At 45.4% G+C, this 16,639-nt stretch overlaps 1 pseudogene; it reads right to left on the minus strand.

Moving 5' to 3' along the window:
- The window catches only part of LOC137381538 (zinc finger protein 208-like), an 84,337-nt pseudogene that overhangs the window by 40,349 nt on the left and 27,349 nt on the right, over positions 1-16,639 (minus strand).

Genomic DNA, 16,639 nt, shown 5'->3' on the forward strand with positions numbered 1-16,639 from the left:
AGTCTGTGCTGACCAACAACCACCCATCTATGCTAACCCCACAGTAATCCCATATTCCCTACTACCTACCTACGCTAGGGGCAATTTACAATGGCCCTATCACCTGCAAGTCTTTGGCTGTGGGAGGAAACCGGAGCATCCGGCGAAAACCCACGCGGTCACAGGGAGAACTTGCAAACTCCGCACAGGCAGTACCCAGAATTGAACCCGGGTCCCTGGAGCTGTGAGGCTGCGGTGCTAACCACTGCGCCGCCCCTTTTTTGGTTTTGGTTTCCTTATTTGAAAAAGGATATATTGCATTGGAAGCAGTTCAAAGAAGGTTCACTCAAATAATTCAGGGAATGAAGGGCTTATCTTATGAAGAAAGGTTGAGCAGGTTGGGTCTATACCCATTGGAGATTAGAAGAATGAAAGGCAATCTTATTGAAACATCAAGATGAGACTTGATAGAATGGATAGTGGGAGTATTTTTCCTCTTGAGGGGGAGACTAGAACTAGGGGATACAGTTTAAGTAAGTGAGGTCTCCCTTTTAAGACGGAGAATTCTTTTCCTCAAAGAAAGCAGTGGAGGCTGGGTCATTGAATTCATTCAAGACTGAGTTAGATAGGTTTTTGATGGACAAGGGAGTCAAGGGTTATGGGGGTCAGCCAGGAAAGTGGAGTTGAGGCCACAACCAGATCATGCCACAGAATGCTATACCACCTACCCTTCATGGAAAAGTTTGTCCAGAAAAAGACCTTTGGTCACAAGTCCATTAGACAGTGGTCTACACGTAACATCCTGCGGGAAAAGAAGATGATGGATCCTGTCAGATAGTTTCCCCGAGCAGGCTGTTGAACTCATTTCTCATTTGGCAGAATGCTTCATTGCCAGAACGTTCAAACAAGCACAAAGACATACCTTGGCTGGTGGTAAGAAGAGTCCTCTCCGTTAGATCTTTCCTGCACACCAGGAGTCTCACTGCAGCTGGCCGGACACGCCCTGGCAGTCCGTGTTGCCATCTGGCGGCAAGGGGAAGCCCCAGTGGAGGTCTCTGCTCGGGAGTCCTCCGCCTTTATATCGGGGACCTGGGGTGGAAGTTGCTGCACAGGGCAATCCCATGCAATAGGCTTTTAAGCAGGTTCACGGACTTCCAGGCTGCCTGTAATTTCTGCGGCCTGGACGAGTCCGTGTCCCACATGTATATGGAGTGTGTGAGGTTGCAGCCCCTGTTTGCATATTTAAAGGGCCTGCTCCTCACGTTCTGGCTGCACTTGAACCCCACGCTCCTGATCTTTGGGCACCCAGTGTGGAGGGGGGTGGGCCAGAAGGAGGATCTCCTTGTTGGTCTGCTCCAGGGCCTGGCCAAGGTGGCAATTCACAGGACCAGGCTGTGGGCCGTCGGAGGGGCTGTCCGCCCTGATTGCCTGCCCCTCTTCCGCGGTTACATTCGTGCCCAGGTATCCCTGGAGAAGGAGCATGTCGTGTCCGCCAGCATGCTTGAGGCCTTCCGTGATCGGTGGGCACTGCAAGGGCTGGAGTGCATCATCGACGCCGAGAATGGCATTTTAATTTGAGTTTTTGACTTATTTATCTGTTTTAATAAAGTTATTTTAAAATGTATATAAAGGGAGGCCTGAGGAATAAAGGCCTCCTTCCAAAAAAAACCCCCAAAAAACAGGGGTTAGATACAAAAAGAAAAAGGAAAAAATGGGGTTAGATACAGATAAAGCTCCCTCTACACTGTCCCTCATCAAACACTCCCAGGGCAAGTGCAGCACCGGATAAAGAAAAAAAAAATTTAAATACAGTCTCACCGGCTTTGTATGCTGCCCTCAAGGCAGCTGCGGTGAGGAAGAGACTGTTGTCCACCTCATTCTGGAACGTGCCTTTGCAAAGCAGGTCTGGAAAGAGACATCCCGAGCAGCCCCTTAACACAGAACTCTGTACTCTACGAACTCTTCCCAGGGACACACACTGAGTTAAACATCTACCACTGCTGGCAGACCACCAACTCAGTGAAAAAATCTTTTTGGTCTGCTCGAAACTTGCTGGTCTTCCAGTGCAGAGAGTTGTTTACGACCAAGTGTTGCAGACTGGTACATTCAAAGGACCAGGACTACATGCTGAGGGATGCACTAAAGCTTGGGGAATCTGCCGCAAAGGCTCAATGGGGAAAGGCCACTGAGTAAGGTCGTCCTGCCATTGTATACTGAGGGTCTCTTCTTCTTCTTTGGCCTCCTTGTCTTGGGAGACAATGGGTAAGTGCCTGGAGGTGGTCAGTGGTTTGTGGAGCAGCGTCTGGAGTGGCTATAAAGGCCAATACTAGAGTGACAGGCTCTTCCACAGGTGCTGCAGAAAAAATTGGTTGTCAGGGCTGTTACACAGTTGGCTCTCCCCTTGTGCTTCTGTCTTTTTTCCTGCCAACTGCTAAGTCTCTTCGACTCGCCACACTTTAGCCCCACCTTTATGGCTGCCCGCCAGCTCTGGCGATCGCTGGCAACTGACTGCCACGACTTGTGATCAATGTCACAGGACTTCATGTCGCGTTTGCAGACGTCTTTAAAGCGGAGACATGGACGGCCGGTGGGTCTGATACCAGTGGCGAGCTTGCTGTACAATGTTTCCTTGGGGATCCTGCCATCTTCCATGTGTCTCACATGGCCAAGCCATCTCAAGTGCCGCTGACTCAGTAGTGTGTATAAGCTGGGGATGTTGGCTGCCTCGAGGACTTCTGTGTTGGAGATGTGGTCCTGCCACCTGATGCCAAGGATTCTCCGGAGGCAGCGAAGGTGGAATGAATTGAGACGTCGCTCTTGGCTGACATACGTTGTCCAGGCTTCGCTGCCGTAGAGCAAGGTACTGAGGACACAGGCTTGATACACTCGGACTTTTGTGTTCCGTGTCAGTGCGCCATTTTCCCACACTCTCTTGGCTAGTCTGGACATAGAAGTGGAAGCCTTTCCCATGCGCTTGTTGATTTCTGCATCGAGAGACAGGTTACTGGTGATAGTTGAGCCTAGGTAGGTGAACTCTTGAACCACTTCCAGAGCGTGGTCGCCAATATTGATGGATATGGCATTTCTGATGTCCTGTCCCATGATGTTCGTTTTCTTGAGGCTGATAGTTAGGCCAAATTCGTTGCAGGCAGCTGCAAACCTGTCAATGAGACTCTGCAGACACTCTTCAGTGTGAGATGTTAATGCAGCATCGTCAGCAAAGAGGAGTTTCCTGATGAGGACCTTCGGTACTTTGGTCTTCGCTCTTAGGCTGGCAAGGTTGAACAACCTGCCACCTGATCTTGTGTGGAGGAAAATTCCTTCTTCTGAAGACTTGAATGCGTGTGAGAGCAGCAGGGAGAAGAAAATCCCAAACAGCATAGGTGCGAGAACACAGCCTTGTTTCACACCACTCAGGATAGGAAAGGGGTCTGATGAGGTGCTGCTATGCTGAATTGTGCCTTTCATATTGTCACGGAATGAGGTGATGATACTTAGTAGCTTTGGAGGATGTCCGATCTTTTCTAGTAATCTGAAGAGACCACGTCTGCTGATGAGGTCAAAGGCTTTGGTGAGATCAATGAAAGCAACGTAGAGGGGCATCTGTTGTTCGCGGCATTTCTCCTGTAGCTGACGAAGGGAGAACAGCATGTCAATGGTCGATCTCTCTGCTCGAAATCCACACTGTGCCTCAGGGTAGACACACTCGGCCAGCTTCTGGAGCCTGTTTAAAGCGACTCGAGCGAAGACTTTCCCCACTATGCTGAGCAGGGAGATTGCACGGTAGTTGAAACTCGTGGTAGGGGTAGAGGGTCTGGAACCCATGTAAAACCCTTCAGGTTAAGGGGAAGCTAGATACGTACAAGAGGGAGAAAGGAGGAAAGGATATGCTGATTGGGTTGGATGAATTCTTTTTCAAAGGTGTCTTAGCTTTTCTATTGGCTGCTTTTTGTCTCCCTCAATTGTGGGTGATATTTGTCCTTATTCTCCTGGAAACAGAATCCATCTTGTTCCAAACTGGATTCAATGTAAGACAGTTTGGGGAATCAGGCATCATTCAACCCTAGATCTACATTGACAGGTAAAACTCCAGACAGTTCCTTAATAAGGATTCCTCTGGTTCCTCACCATGTATTTGTCAGAATAGTGAAACCCAGTTTTCTTAAAGTCCACTCCTGGAGGCTCCACTCACAATTAACATTCGTGCCACACAAGGGCCAGGCAATGACCATCTCCAACAAGAGACAATCTTACCACCTCCCCTTGATGTTCAATGGCATTAGCATCACTGAATCCCACCATCAGCATCCTGGGACTGACCATTGACCAGAACATTAACTGGACAGCCATATTGTTATGACTAAGGCGGGAGGAGTGTTAATTCAGTTCCACTTCTCCACAGGTGACAAAAGATATTTCAATTTTCCCACTTACCAAAACAATCAATCATTATACTCTACTTTTCCCCAGAATAAAGCACACTAACCAGGTTTCTTTAATAAACAACAAAATTACCCATTTATTATGGTTACGACCAGGTGAGAAAGGTTTCTAGGGGTCTTTTATTGTCTTCACCTGGTCTTATTGTAACAGGGTTTAATTTTAAACACACTGTGTTTTGAGCTCCCCCTTGGTGAATCCTTGTTCACCACTTTCCAATTATAAGGCAAAGAAATGAGCACACCAGGTTTTCTTTAGGTTTAAAGAAGAAAAGTGAAATTTATTAAACCTTAAACTTAAACTCTAATATGGTTAACGCCTATGGATATTAGATGCATTCACGCTAGCATGCGCACGTGATACACACATGCAAATAAGGACAGAAAAGAGAAGAAAAATAAAATGAGGAGGTTTGAGGCAGTCTCGTCCTTGATTGTAGACAGCTCTTACTTTTCATTGGGGCCCAGTATTCTTCTTAAACCTTGTTCACCATAGGAGACTTTTCTCTCTTGGGCTTCACATGTCTTCACTGGTTTCTGAAGCTGGTGAGAGTGAGATGAGAGCAGACAGGAGAGAGGTGTTCTCAGTCCAGAAGCAAACAGGCTTCTGAGTTCAAAATTCTGTTGGAGCTCAAATTTAAAAAAACTCCAACAGTCAGTTAGTTACGTGACCAAACTGGTTCGACTACGTCTGTTTGTGTATTCGGCCATCTTAGTAGTTAACCTAGAATGCTTCAACATCTGGCAATCAAAGGTCCATTGTGGATTAAATTGGAGCAGGGAATAGCTCCTTTGCTCTTTTAAGTACTTGTCTGTTGATATGCTTATGTCTGTCTCCAGCCAAAGTCTCTAATTGTTTTTTAAAGCAAGTTCTTTCTTCACCAAAATCAACGTTCATGTGGCAAAATTAATTTTCCTATTTCCTGGCAGGTGGAGGCTTGCCTGACATTATAAACATAGATTTTCACTAATAATGAAGTAAACATACACACAAATTGAAAATTTCAAGAAATTTATTTAACCTAGCCCTCACACATACACAACCAGTTAACTGGGGAAAAAATAAAAGGGAGTTTTGTTTACAAAGAAATAGAAAGAATAAAAATACATGCTGAAAAGAAGGTATGGAAGGAAGTCCTTTGTTTTGGTGAGGTGTCCCAAAGTCGAATAGGTGGCTATCAATGGAATCTTCCTTGAACAGTTCTTTCCAGGTGATGTTGATGATCAGTCTGGGCAGGCTTCAAAGAGATGCAGCACAGAAAGCCCCAGTTAGGTTTTACAGCAGGAAGCAGCAACAAGGGCTTTCTTAGGTCTTTAGCAGCAATGTAGTAGTAAAGGTTTCTTCAAATGCAGGAGGAAATAGTAAACATACTTGACACAGGAGTTGCTTTTCAAGAGAAAGATGGGCTGGCTGGATTTTCTTCTGTTCTTCTGGCAGGTCAATCAGCAAACTCCAACTGCCTGTTATTAACAGCTCAAAGTGAAACCAAAACCCTTTCATAAACAAGCCTTGTGACAACCATAAATCTTGGTTTGTCACTTCCTTGTAAACATTTGTCCCAGGCATAACAACCCCTGCTGCGTTATTTGAAAACATGCATTCCAGTAAGACTGGTTTATTAGTCAAAACCAGGACCTTTTGGTAACTTTTTTAAAAACCCACAAAGTTCCAGATGTATCAATGTCCATAATTCAAATCTAAGTTCTTAAAACATTTTTTTAAACAAAGGAAAAAGCAATCCCATAACAAAGAACAAAGAAAATTACAGCACAGGAACAGGCACTTCGGCCCTCCAAGCCTGCGCCGATCCAGATCCTCTATCTAAACATGTCGCCTATTTTCTAAGGGTCTGTATCTCTTTGCTTCCTGCCCATTCATGTATCTGTCTAGATACATCTTAAAAGACGCTATCGTGCCCACGTCTACCACCTCCGCTGGCAACGCATTCCAGGCACCCACCACCCTCTGCGTAAAGAACTTTCCACGCATATCCCCCCTAAACTTTTCCCCTCTCACTTTGAACTCGTGACCCCTAGTAATTGAATCCCCCACTCTGGGAAAAAGCTTCTTGCTATCCACCCTGTCTATACCTCTCATGATTTTGTACACCTCAATCATGTCCTCCCTCAACCTCCGTCTTTCTAATGAAAATAATCCTAATCTACTCAACCTCTCTTCATAGCTATAGATACTGTGGCTATGAGAGCAGGTCAGAGGCTGGGAAATCTGGTAACTCACCTCCTGATTCCCCAAATTCTGTGCACCATTTACAAGGCACAAATCAGCAGTGTGATGGAATAAACTCTCGACTTTCCTGGATGAGTGCAGCTCCAACACTCAGGAAGATCGACACCATTCAAGACAAATCTTGCCAATCAGCCCGCTTGATTGGAACCCCATCCACCACCTGCAACATTCAATCCCTCCACCTTTGTCTCAGAATGGCAGCAGTATGTACCCTATACAAGATGCACTGTAGCAAATCACCAAACGCCAGTACCTTCCGAACCTGTGACCTCTACCACCTAGAAGGAAAGAGCGACAGACGTAAGGGAACACCATCAGCTGCAAATTCCCCTCCAAGCCACACACCATGATGACTTAGTAAACAGTTATAGTTCCGTCACTTGGTCAAAAACATGGAACTCCCTTCCGAACAGCACTGTGGGTGTATCTATACCTGATGGACTGCAGCAGTTCAAGAATGTGGCTGACCACCACCTTCTCAAGGGCAATTAGGGATGGCCTTGCCAGTGATGCTCACATCCCATGGATGAACTCTCCGAGTCTGCAACTTGCAGCAGGGTCAGCGGTGGAGTTTCACAGTGGGAGCGATCCCTGAGTAACTGTCGGGATCGCACCCCCATGGATGTTCCAGGTCGTGTATCCTGCCGTGTAACACTAACACATCAAGAGGGAATTCCTGGAAACACACTGCCCACCCTTCTTTAATTGGAGATTAAATGGCTGTTGAATAATTGTATCATCAGTTACCATGCAGAATTTAACCAATTTATTTTCAACCAAACTATTTTGAATGAGTTAACGCCTACCTTAAAATGGTTGACTCAGGACTTTCTCACAAACATGTTAAACTTTTGTAAAATTATTACCACAGACATTTTTAGACTGGAAACTTATACCTGCCATTTCGCTTTCAGTCAGGAGCAGATCACAGTTATACAGCAATCTATGATATCACATTTCCAGCATTCACCCTTGTTCCTCCTGACTCTAAACACAGTTGGAAAGAAGCCTTCTGTTCAGGAGCTCTGAGCCATGGAAGAGAGTGGCTGGGACACATTTCTTACGTGCAGCAGGATTAACCTGCAAGAAAACTTTGCTGTCAGTGAAGAGAAACAAGAAAGACTCAAGTGCTGTTAGTCCCTCTCAGTGTGACCCTGAAGGTCTGTGTCTGGGCTGAAGTTCTGTTCCTGCCATACGATCCTCCCCCAGATTGTCCTTTCTGAGCTCCAGCCTGGTGACGCAAAATAATCTACAATAATGTGTTTAAAATAAAGCTGATTTATTTTGACATTTATCCAGAATATCAAACTTCAGCCAAGTTATGCAGTTATTAATAATCCGCAGAAACAAATTCCAACTGTCACAGCAGAAACATAGAAAATTTATGGCACAGAAGGCCATTCAGCCCATTGTATCTGTGCCAGCTGAAAGAGGTATCCAGCTTAATTCCACTTTCCAGTTGTTAAGACGTCGGAGATTGTTAAAAATACAAGATATGAGCCCCCAGACCAATTACACAAGATTTCATGTTTTAAGTCTGTTATTACAATAAAAGAAATCTCCAATTAACTAAATGGCACTTTATAAATTGCCGATATCCCGAATTACAATCAAAGGTATTTTCTTTACTTATTCAACACTTGAATATCTCATACCACACTTATAATGTTACACAGTCCTTTTTGATGACAAAATCCTTTGTGGTTAAAAGTCTCAAATTCCTACCAGTTCAATGGGCTGGATCTCCCAGACTTTAAAAAAAAACCAATATTTTCCTTCACTCCCTTCTCCAAGCACTTCTGATCTGGACATCTGTGGATAATGTGATTTTTGATGATTCTGTGGGCCCTTTACTTCTCTGCAAACCTCGACTCAAGAAAAAGGTTCAAGTTTCCACAGCCTTTCGCTGTATATCTTCAGAGAGCAGGCGTTCGCTCTCTCGCTCTCTCCCTGCTGGGCGCCTTCTCTTACAGTTTCCCTTGAGGCCTCACCCCGATGGGTTCTCTTCTTACAGCCTGCTTGAGGCCACAGCATGATGGTTCACTCCTTACATCCTGTTTTTCTCCAGAAAGTCTGTTAAATTATCTGGTCCTAGAATTCAATAGTTTATTGTTCTTCTCAAAAATGCAAAGACCAGAATTCTAGTGTCACAAAGCTACTCGGCCTTCCATTGCCCCCAGGTGTTACCACCTGCCGGTTTGTTTACATGTTCTCAATGACTGATTCCTTGTTTTACAACCCAAACGTCTGGGAGGGTGAAACCCATTGTTCTTCAGGTGTTGGTGCTGTAGTCTCTGTTCCTCAGAAAACAGTCTTTGATCTGTTCCCTCTGTTGCCCTGGTAACCTTTTACAGAGTGGAGGTGAGGTCAGCTGACCTCCTGGATTCCATCTTGAACTTAAAAAAAAATTCACAATCTATAAAACATAATCATGTTCCAAGGTCCAGTGTTCCTAACACAGGTCACATTAACAGAAATGAACCGTGACTGTGACTCAGTTGGTTCCATTGTCACCTCTCATTCAGGAGGTTGTGGGTTCTGGCCCCACTCCAGAGAGCTTGCTGTGTGCAACTGGCTGCCGTGTTTCCTACATTACAACAGTGACTACACTTCAATTGTACTTCATTGGCTGTAAAGCACTTTGGCATGACCTGAGGTAGTGTATATCTGCAAATTTTTCTTTAACCATCAGAATGAAAATGATTCAGTCCTGGATGTGATTAACAGCAGCAATAACAGCAGAATCCAACCCCTACAGTCAGTTGTGAACTTGCTGATGTGTCAGCAGGTCAGATGAACGAGCAAATCCTTTCCCACACACAGAGCAGGTGAACGGCCTCTCCCCAGTGTGAACTCGCTGGTGTTTCAACAGGTCAGATGAACGAGCAAATCCCTTCCCACACACAGAGCAGGTGAACGGCCTCTCCCCAGTGTGAATACGCTGGTGTTCAGTGAGGTGAGATGATCGCCTGAATCCAGTCCCGCAGTGAGAGCACCTGAACGGTCTCTCATCAGTGTGAACTCGCTCGTGTTTAAGCAGGGTGGATAAACAGTTGAATCCCTGCCCACACTCAGTGCAGATGAACGGCCTCGCCCCAGTGTGAACTCGCTGGTGTGCCAACAGATTGGATGACTGACTGAATCCCTTCCCACACACAGAGCACGTGAACGGCCTATCCCCAGTGTGAACTCGTTGGTGTCTCATCATTTCACGTCTGCTTTTATAGGTCTTCTCACATTCAGAACATTTAAAAGGTCTCTTATCACTGTGAGTGTTCTTGTGTGTCAGAAGGTGTGATGAACAAGTGAATCGCTTCCCGCACTCTGAGCAGGTGAACGGCCTCTCCCCAGTGTGAACTCGCTGGTGTGTCAGCAGGGAGGATGACTGAGCAAACCTCTTCCCACACACAGAGCAGATGAATGGCCTCTCCCCAGTGTGAATACGCTGATGTACAGTGAGGTCAGGTGATCTCCTGAACCCAATACCACAGTGAGAGCACTTGAAAGGTCTCTCGTCAGTGTGAACCCGCTGGTGTCCCAGCAGGGCGGAAGAACAGGTAAATCCCTTCCCACACACGGAGCAGGTGAATGGCCTCTCCCCAGTGTGAACTTGCTGGTGTTTCATCAGGTTGGCTGACTGAATGAATCCCTTCCCACACACGGAGCAGGTGAATGGTCTCTCCCCAGTGTGACTGCGTCGATGAATTTCCAGCTTGGATGGGTAACTGAATCCCTTCCCACAGTCCCCACATTTCCATGGTTTCTCCATGCTGCAGGTGTCCTCGTGTCTCACCAGTTTGAAGCCTCATCCATACACACACAACACGTGTACAGTTTCTCCCCGCTGTGAACAGTGCGATGTTTTTATCAGTCTGTGTAACCGGTTAAAGCTCTTTCCACACTCAGCGCACTGGAACACTCTCACTCGGGTGTGTGTGTCTCAGTGCTTTTCCATTCACACTGATCTTTTTGCACAGACAGAACCAACAAACATTTCTCCTTCCACATTCAAAGGCCAATGATATTCAGATCCTGATGGATCAAGTCAGATCTTGATGCGATGTCTGGTTTGAGTTTCCCGTCTGCAAATCCTCCCCTTCTAATATCCTGCAGGAGGAGTTTACAAATTCATCACTGTCAGTACAGAATAGAAATTCAGAACAGACAATTCTAGTTTCTATGCAACATTCTTTCCTCTCTTGTTCCCCCAAACATGTGGTCTATTCAAACTAAAAGAAGCCAAAATAAGCAACAAAGTACCAACAAAAGGAATGAATCATAGAATTGTTAAAGTGCAGGAGGCCATTCGGCCCACTGCGTCTGCACCAGCTCTCCGAAAGAGCAATTTACTCAGTTCCATTCTCCCTCCTTCTCCCCGTAACTCTGCACATTCCTCCTTTTCATAGAACAGTCTGATTCTCTTTTGAATGCTTCAATTCAACCTGCCTCCACCACACTCTCAGGCAGTGGATTCCAGATCTTAACCACTCGCTGCATGAAAAAGTTATTCCTCATGTCACTTTTGCTTCTCCTTAAATACTTTAAACCTGTGCCCTCTCATTCTCGATTTGCTTTCACAAGTGGAACAGTTTCTCTCTATCTACTCTGTCCAGACCACTCATGATTTTGAATACCTCGATCAAACCACCTCTCAGCCTTCTCTTCTCCAAGGAAAATAGTCCTCACTTGTACAATCTATCTTCATAACTGAAGTTCCTCATCCCTGGAACCATTCACGTGAATCTTTTCTGTACTCTCGTCAATGCCCTCAGGTCTTTCCTAAAGTGCGACGCACAGAACTGGACGCAATAATCCAGCTGTGGCCGAACTAGTGTCATTATACAATGGGAATAAAAGCACAATACTGCAGATGCTGGAAATCTGAAATAAAATCAAAGTGCTGAGAATACTCAGCAGGTCTGGCAACATCGTTGGACAGAGAAACAGAGTTAACGTTTCAGGTCTTTGACCTTTCATCAGAACTGGCAAAGGTTAGAAATGTAATAGGCTTTGAGCAATTGAAAATGGGGAGCTGGGGGACGGGGGGGAAGAAGAACAAAAGGGAAGGTCTGCGAGGGTAGAAGAGATTCATGACAAAGATGTCATGAAATAAAAGGCAAAGGGAGTATTAATAGCCATAGTAAAAGGCAAAGTGTTTGACCAGACAGCATGTTAATGGAAGAATAATGAACAGCTCTGTCCAAAAGCAAAAATATGAAAAACAAGCTTAAAAGCGGCACATGGTGAAAAGAACTATCAAAATGGGGTTTACCGTCTGAAATTGTTCAACTCATGTTGAGTCCAGAAGGCTGTAAAGTGCCTAAAGAAAAGGGAACCTTCCCAAGCCTAATCCAGAATGTTGTTACCGGTGTCTGTGAGATATTCTATACCCTGAGGTGTCTACTGGATGCAGAAATTATCAAGGGTGATCCCTTTCCAGGGCCACCTGGCACAGACAAGACCATGGAAGAGAGGCCGGCAGAATGACACCCCAACATGACACCCGCACATCCTGGACCCACACATTGCTGTTTTAACCAGGCCCAAGAGCAGGTGCAGAAGAACGTCCTCCAACTGACTCACCCCTTTCCATATCAAGTGACCAAAGATTAGGAAGCTCAGGTGAAACTGTAACTAAAAGTTGAGGAGCAGCCCTTCTGGTAACTATACAGGGACAATAAATTCCCACACTGAATATTTATATAGCCCACGGACTCCTCTATGCTGCAAACATTAATGCAGCCTGGGAGTGGGGGAAGCTGCTTAAAACCCTGATGTCCAGGATGCTCCTCTCCAGGGCATGAGCAGAAGGGCATTCTGAAGAAGGGTCACTGACCTGAAACATTAACTCTGCTTCTCTCTCCACAGATGCTACCAGACCTGCTGAGTATAACCAGCATTTCTTGTTTTTATTTCAGATTTCCAGCATCTGCAGTACTTTACTTTTATTCCAGGGCATTAGAACCCAGTTGGGAACAGACCTTGAAGCCCCGCCCACTCTGTGCCCGAACCGATAGCCGCACATGCGCCCTGACCTCCTCTCCAAGATGGCTGTTAGTGCCCCAACCTCTCCGCGCCTAAAACCGGTAGAAGCCCCGCAGCTGCCGCTCGTTCGGTACAAACGCGGGACCGGGAGCTTCTTAGTCGGGACTTGAGGCCTACACCAGATGTTTCTGAAGCCTACCCATCCGCCGGCTCCATTCCTCCTTTGTGCCCCGCAACACTCACCTGCTGCAAAAGCATCCACAGAACTCGTACTGCTCTGAGCACTGTGACACTGCGCATGCTCCAGTTTGTGTGCTAGGCTTCATCAGAATAGGGCACAATCAATGCCGCGGGGAATGCTGGGTACAGGAACCGTCATTTCGATGGGTCCCATTAGTGACGAAAAGTGACACACTGGTCGGATTGTGATGAAATTATTAAATAACTCAGAGTTATTTGCATGGACCCTCTGCGAAGGTTGAGATCTGGGTTTGATCAATATCACTGGATATACTTACCAGCGAGGGAGAGCAACAAAGGCTCTCTAGACTGATTCTATTATTGTACTATAAGGAGAGATTAAGTAGAAGAAGCCTATATTCCTTTGAGTTTGATGAATTTGAGATGACCTATTGAAACATATAAAATCCTTAAGTGACTTGACAGAGTAGGTGCTGCAAAGATGTCTCCTCTGACTGGTGAGTCTAGAACTAGAGGTCAGCGTCTCAAAATTAGAGTTCAGGCATTTAGGACTGATATGAAGAGAATTGTTTTCACAGGAAAGATAGAAATTCTCTGCGCCAGAGGGCTGTGGATGCTCAGTCATTGTGTATAGTCAAGACAGATTGACAGATTCTTGGATACAATAGGAGTCAAAGAATATGGAGTAGAGTGGGAGGGCAGTGTTCACAACTCCTCAGATATCCAGGCTTGGGATGAGAAGTGGTAAGCATCATTCGCATCACACAAGTTCCAGACAATGACCATCTCCAACCAGAGAGAATCTAACCATCTACTCTTGATATTCAATGACATTACCATCACTGAATCCCCCAGTTTCAACATTCTGGGAGTTACCATTGACCAGAAACTGAACTGGACAAGCCACATAAATACTGTGGCAACAAGAGCAGGTCAGAAACTGGGAATTCTGTGGTGAGTAACCCACCTCCTGACTCCCCAAAGCTTGTCCACCATCTGCAAGGTACAAATCAGGAGTGTGATGGAATACTCTCCACTTGCCTGGATGAGTGCGACTCCAACAATACTCTGGAAGCTCGACACCATCCAGGACAAACTCGCCACTTAACTGGCACCCATCCACCACCTTAAATATTCACTCCCTCTACCACGGACACACGGTGGCAGCAGTGCGTACCATCTACATGATGGACTGCAGCAACATACTATACCTCGTTCAATATCACCTTTCAAACCTGTAAACCTTCTACCGAGAAGGATAAGGGCAGCAAACACATGGGAACACCACCACCTACAAGTTCCCCTTAAAGCCACATACTATCCTGACTCGGAAATATATTGTTGTTCCTTCACTGTCGCTGGATCAAAATCCTGGAACTCCCTCCCTAATAGCACTGTGGGTGCACCCACACACCAAGGACTGCAGCAGATCAAGAAGGCCACCTTCTCAAGGGCAATTAGGGATGAGCAATAAATGCTGGCCTTGCCAGCAATGCCCACATCCAGTGAAAAAATAAAAAAAAATTAGAAGATCCAACATGATTTTATTGAGTGGCAGAGCACACTCAAAGGAGCATGTAACCTAATCCCACTCCTAATTATGTGCCTCTTCTGAAGGTGCTGACTCTGGCTAGGTTACAGAGTAAAGCTCACTCTACACTGTCCCTGTAAACACTCTCAGGTCAGGTGTTGCATGGGTTAGATACAGAGTAAAAAAAGCATAGGTTAGATACAGAGTAAAAAAATAATGGGTTAGATACAGAGTAAAAAAATAATGGGTTAGATACAGAGTAAAGCTCCCTCTACATTGTCCCCATCAAACACTCCCAAGACAGGTACAGTACGGGGTTAGAATAAAAAAAAGAAAAAGAAAAAAAAAAACGGGTTAAATACAGAGTAAAGTTCCCTCTACATTGTCCCATCAAACATTCCCAGGATAGATACAGCGCAGGTTAGATACAGAGTAAAAAATAAATGAATTAGATACAAAGTAAAGCTCTCTCCACACTGTCCCATAAAACACTCCCAGCCCAGAAAGAGCAGATCTTAAGGAGGTTGGTTACTAGGCACTGCAGTGATGTAATAAAGAAACGACTTGTCCCTTTAAAGGTGGAGAACTGGGACATTCTGTCTCAAAACACATCCCATCCTGTTTCTACCTAGAACGCCAGGGTGGAGAGCTGGGACATCCTGTCTCAAAACACATGCCACCCTGTTCATACTGAGCATCCCAGGGTGGAGAGCTGGGACATCCTGTCTCAAAACACATGCCACCCCGTTCATACTGAGCATCCCAGGGTGGAAAGCTGGGAAATCCTCTTTCAAAACATATTCCACCTGTTCATACTGAGAATCCCAGGGTGGAGAGCTGGTATATCCAGTCTCAAAACACATCAAAACCACATATAATTTCTGGATTATTACCTGAGCCGTGTGCCAATTGGCAGGGAGGACATAAGATTAGTGAAATGAATATGTGGCTCAAAGAATGGTGTGGGAGAAGCGGGTTTCAGCTCATGGGGCACTGGCACCAGTACTGGGGAAAGTGGGGGCTGTACCATTTGGATGGTCTGCTCCTTGAACCATGCTGGGACCAGTGTTCTAGCAAATGGTATAACTAGGGAAGTACAGAAGGCTTTAAACTAAACAAAGGGGATGAGGGATCAAGCTTGGGTAGATGTAGCAAATCAAGGGGTAGAGTCAGGCAGGAGAGCAGAATAGTAATATGGGAAATGAAGGTCAGAGAATGGCAGGAAGGAACATGGAGAAAAAACCTAATAACACACCAACAGTCAAGACTGGATGTTACAAAAATAACAAAAAGACAAAACTAAAGGCTCTGTATCTGAAAGCAGGAAGCATTGATAACAAAGTAGATGAACTGATAGCGCACATTGAAGTAAATAAATATGATCTGATAGCTATTACGGAGACATGACTGCAGGATGACAAGGCCCGGGTCCTGAATATTCAGGGGCATATGATATTCAAGAAGAATAGGAAGCTAGGTAAAGGTGGAGGGGTAGCCCTGTTAGTCAAGGATGGCATTGGCTCTAGTTAGAGATGACCTTGGTTCAGGAGCTCAGATGCAGTATTGGTTTGAGTGGAGATGAGGAATAGTAGGAGTGGTCTACAGGCTGCCTAACAGTAACCACAATGTAGGATGAAGTATACAAGCAGAATTATTGGGTGCTTGTGATAAAGAGACGGCAATAATCACGGGTAATTTTAATCTACTCATAAACTGGAAAAATCAGATTGGCAATAGTAGCCTAGATGAGGAATTCATAAATGCTTTTGAGATAGTTTCCTACAGCAGCACATTCTGGAACCAGAGAGCAGTTTATATTAGACTTGGTATTGTGTAATTTATTTTTCACCCAGAGAGTGGTGAGCCTGTGGAATTCGCTCCCACAGAAAGCAGTTGAGGCCAAAACATTGTACGTTTTCAAGAAGGAGTTAAATATAGCTCTTGGGTCTAAAGGGATCAAAGGGTATGGGGCGAAAGCGCGAACAGGTTACTGAGTTAAATGATCAGCCATGATCATAATGAATGGCGCAGCAGGCTCGAAGGGCCGAATGGCCTACTCCTGCTCCTATTTTCTATGTTTCTATGTGACAGGATTAATTAATGACCTCAGAGTAATGGCACCTCTCGGTAGCAGAGACCACAATATGATTGAATTTTGCATCCAGTTTGAAAGAGAGTAGAGTGGGTCTTAAGACTAGTATTTTAAACTTAAATAAGGGCAACTATGTGGGTATAGTGAACTGGGTTACTAGGCTG

The sequence above is a fragment of the Heterodontus francisci genome, chromosome 22 (assembly GCF_036365525.1).
Source record: "Heterodontus francisci isolate sHetFra1 chromosome 22, sHetFra1.hap1, whole genome shotgun sequence".
Taxonomy (NCBI): domain Eukaryota; kingdom Metazoa; phylum Chordata; class Chondrichthyes; order Heterodontiformes; family Heterodontidae; genus Heterodontus; species Heterodontus francisci.